Here is a 4,525-nt window from a genome sequence, read left to right on the forward strand (position 1 = left end):
GGACTCCCACGTAGTCGACTGCGGTTTGCGTCCCGGACCCAGTGGCTTAAAACTGACACCGCGCGCGTGTGCGTGCATGCCCAAGATCCCGAGAGGAGAATGGAGGAGAAGGGATTGCGGCGTGACCATCCCCCCTGGGGGGTGATTTCTCATTTTCCTGGGGGGTGATTTCTCGCTTTCTGTCTCTCTGTCTCTCTCTGTCTGTCTGGCCAGCGCTCGCGCCCTAGCGCACGCGCCCTATAGCGAAAACCTATCCAAAACAAAACCAAAAAAACAATTTGGGGGCAGCCAGTGACTGGAGCCCACATGGCACGACAGCACACGGCACAGTTCGAGTCTCGGCTGAGCGGGTGGAAAACGTGCGGGCGCGTGTGCTCGCGGCCCGAAATCCCGAAAGGAGAAGGGGTTGCAGTGCGGTGGTCCCCCGTGGGGAGAAGGCGAGCATTGTTTCTCGCTTTTTCTTGTTCTCTCTCTCTCTTTTTCTCGGTCTCCAGTGAGCACATGCACCCTACAGCCTTTTTTTTTTTTTTTTTTTTTAAAATTTTAATTTTTTTTCCCCCCTTTTTTTTTTTTTTAAAAGTTGAAGCTTACAAGCAGGGTAAAAACTCTTTCAAAGCACTGATTGGACAGAAATAATCAAATACAGGATGTAGTCGTAACCCGGGACCGGATGAGCGGATGTCTGATTTTGTACTCAGGACGGTTGCCAAGTGCGTGGCCCTCCTGAGCCCTGTCCTGGAGGCCAGCTAGTCCTGACTGTGTCCTTGACGTGGCCCCAAGGATATACCACCAACTGACCTTGTTTGCCTGGAAAGCAGACTTCTAGTACGCTGCCTACCTCGCCTAAGAACCCAAAGTGCTCCTCACTCAATCTTAATGCACCTCACTATTTTAGACTCCGATGTTTTTAAAAAAAAAAAAAAAAACAAAGAAAGAAGAAGAGGAGGAGTACTACTGCTGCAGGTAATACTGTTGAATTTAGAAGACAGGATGCACTAGACATTGTCATAAGGTTTTTGTATTTTTTTCCCCTTTTTAATAACAGTTTGAGATGTAATTGACATACAGTTCCTCCACTTAGAGTGTATGATTAATTTTTTTTTTTTGGTATACTCACAGACTTGTGCAGTCATTACCACAATTGATTTTAGAACATTGTAATCACCTCCTCCAAAACGCCCCAATAACCATTAAAAATCACTCTCCATCCCTCCAACAGTTCCCAGCTCCTGGAAACCACTAGTCTACATTTTGTCTCCGTAGATGGGCCAGTTCTGGGCCTGTCATATAAATGAAATCATGCAGTATGTGGACATAGGTTTTCATATGTTTGGGGCCTCTATGTAGGAGTGGGACTTCTGGGTCACATGGCAATTCTGTTTAACCCTTGGAGAAACCGCCACTGTTTCCTTAGGTGGTTGTACCATTTTACATTCCCACCAGCGGTGCATGGAGGTTCCAATTTCTCCACATCGTCACCAATAATTACTTTGTCTTTTTACTTGTAGCCATGCTAGTGGGTGTGAAGTGTTAACTTCACTGTGGTTTGGATTTGCACTTTCCTGGTGGCTGATGATGGTGAACACCTCATCATGTGCTTATGGGCAATTTGTGTAAGTTCTTTGGAGTATGTCTATTTGAATCTCAGTTTTTAATAGATGGACTTCTTATTACTGAGTTGGAAGAGTTTGCTATATATTGTGAATGTAAGTCCCTGTCAGGTATGGAATTTACAAATATTTTCTCCAATTCTTCTTTGTTTTGTTTGCTTACTTTTTTAAAAGATATTTTTTAAAGAATTATTTTATTTAACTTTATTTTAATTTGATCAGGGAGAGAAAGAGAGAATGAGAAAGCAAGCCAGGTCTGGGACTCGATCTGCAGCTGGCCGTGTGGGAGTCCAATGCCCATAACCACCACCCAGCCCCACCACGCCACCTGCCAGCCCCTTTTTCACTTTTTCTTTTTTAACAGAGATTTTTGCTATAGGGCGTGTGTGCTTGCCAGAGAGGCAGAGAGAGACAGAAAGTGAGAAATCACCCGCACTGAGGGGTGGCCATGCTGTAATCCCCTCTCCTCCATTATCCTCTCGGGGTTTTGGATACACACGCACACAGTGCACCTGGCGTGAGTTTGAAGCCACTGGGTCAGGGACTCAAACCGTAGCTGCATGGGAGACCAATGGCATAACCATTGTGACATAACCATTATGCCATCTCCTGGTACCTGTTTTATCACTTTTTTAAAAAATTTCATGGTGGAGGAAATAGGTACCCACAACAGGATCTGGCCACACCATGATCTGTCCTCTGGCCCCCCGGGGTTATGAGCACCCAGAGGTATGCCGGGGATCTGAACTCAGACCCTCCCCCTGTGGCTCCAGCATCATGCAGCAGGGCCCTGCTGCTTATGCCACTGTGGCTGGGCACTTTTTCTTTCTTTCTCTCTTTCTTTCTCTTTCTTTGAGAGGTTTTTGTTGTAGGGCGAATGTGCTTGCCAGAAAGACAGAGAGAGACAGAATGCGAGAAATCACCCCCCAGGAGGGATGGCCACACCGCAATTCCTTCTCCTCCATTGTCCTCTCAGGATCTTGGGCACACATGCACACACGCCCTGTGTGACTTTAAGCCACTGGGTCCGGGGCTTGAACCCCAGTTAACTACTCGGGAGTCCAGTGACATAGCCATCACGCCATCTGCTGGTCCTGTGGCTGGGCACCTTCTTGATGGACTCCTTTGCAACATATCACAAGCCATTTTACACAGGCAGGATGGGGCTTAACTTACGAAACAAAACTTATGAAACAAAACTTCAGTTTCTCTTCTTCCTGTTTCAGCAATAACACAGCCCACCCCCAGAAGAAAACAGAAATCGCCTGTAGAAACCCTTGAAGAAATCTTTTCTTCCATAATCCCAGCCCTGATAGCAATCAGAAACCTCACAAGCAGCATCGATGTGCATACTCTTCTGTGGTCAATAATGGAAAATGAGCTTTGAGGAAATCTGTGAGAACACACAAACCAGAGTTGGGATACAGAAAAGCTTAGGAGAACTCTCTACACCTCTGTTCTAAGATTTTTTTTTCATATGATGCTATAAAAACACATGCGTTCTTTGTAACCTTGTAATGCATAATAGTAGTAATTTTCCTAATGTACCCATTCATCTGAAATTATTCCAGTGACTGGCACAGGCTTCAGAAGGGCCCATTTCAAAGCTGCTCGCTGGTGTCTCAGTGTTGTCCCCACAGCAAGCTTCCTAATTCCTCTCAGCTCCCACGGGGGCCCTGCTGACTGAGACACACAGGAGTTGCCATGCTGGCTTGAATCGTATCTTCCTCTAAATAGAAACCCTGCTGAGGCAAAACCCAGCATTTATCAAGCTAACGAGTGCCTTCCTCGAACTTGGCACACACAGCCCACCCTCTCATTGTTTCCACAGTTTGCACACCTGAAGCATCCCCCAGCCCCAGCCCCCCCGTGTCCTTCTCAGCTCCCCTCAGCCCTGCTGGGGAGAAAATGGCAAAAGACCGGATTAGTCTTTTCTCTTTCGCTGAACGATCGTTCCGGTCTTGCCCTTGCCTTGTTCCTTCCTAAGTACGTGTTCTGGAAATCGCTTTGACCTAATACAGAGGTGTCACATATATTCAGATGAAATCTTCTTTTTGTAACTTCTGTCCACGGATTCTAATTTAATTCCTGTTCCATGTGGCAGCTTTCTGAGTACTGCCCTTCGGTCTTACCTTTTGCAGGTGCTACCCCCCCCACCCAAAGCCTCCAATCATTTCTCCAGGACATCATGTCCAGGCTACACTGCACTCTGATGGCTCTGTTAGAACGTTCCCTATTTATCATTCCCGATAAGGGATTCTCACCTTGAATGGCAAAATATCACCCCAGAATACAGACACTGATACAATGACTGCAAACCAGCTCCATCACAAGGATCCCTCCTGTTGCCCTTTAAGAGTCACACCATCTCCCTCCTCACTCCGCCCTCCCTAACTCCTAGCAACCACTAATCTAGTCTCCGTTTCTATAATTTTGTCGCTTGAGGAATGTTATATAAATGGAATCATATAGTATGGGTTGGCATAAAGCTGATATACAGGGTTTTGTGTGAATGTGAGTTTTCATTTCTCTGGATAAGTGTCTAGGAGTACAAATTCTGTATCATATGGGAGTTGCATGTTTAATTTTTTAAGAGAGAGTTTTGGGGATCACCAGATGGTATAATGGTTCTGTCACTGGACTCTCACATAGTCGACTGCAGTTCGAGTCCCAGACCTAGCTGCTTAAAACTCACACTGGGCACGTGTGCGTGCGTGCCCAAAATCCCAAGAGGAGAATGGAGGAAAAGGGATTGCGGTGTGGCCATCCCCCCTGGGGGATGATTTTTCACTTTCTGTCTCTCTCTTTCTCTCTGGTGAGCACACATGCCCTATAGCAAAAATCTAAAAAAATTTTTAAAAGAGATTTTTGCTATAGGGCATGTGTGCTCACCGGAGAGACAGAAAGTGAGAAAT

Source organism: Tupaia chinensis, unplaced genomic scaffold, assembly GCF_000334495.1.
Source record: "Tupaia chinensis unplaced genomic scaffold, TupChi_1.0 Scaffold000567_2, whole genome shotgun sequence".
Lineage (NCBI taxonomy): Eukaryota > Metazoa > Chordata > Mammalia > Scandentia > Tupaiidae > Tupaia > Tupaia belangeri.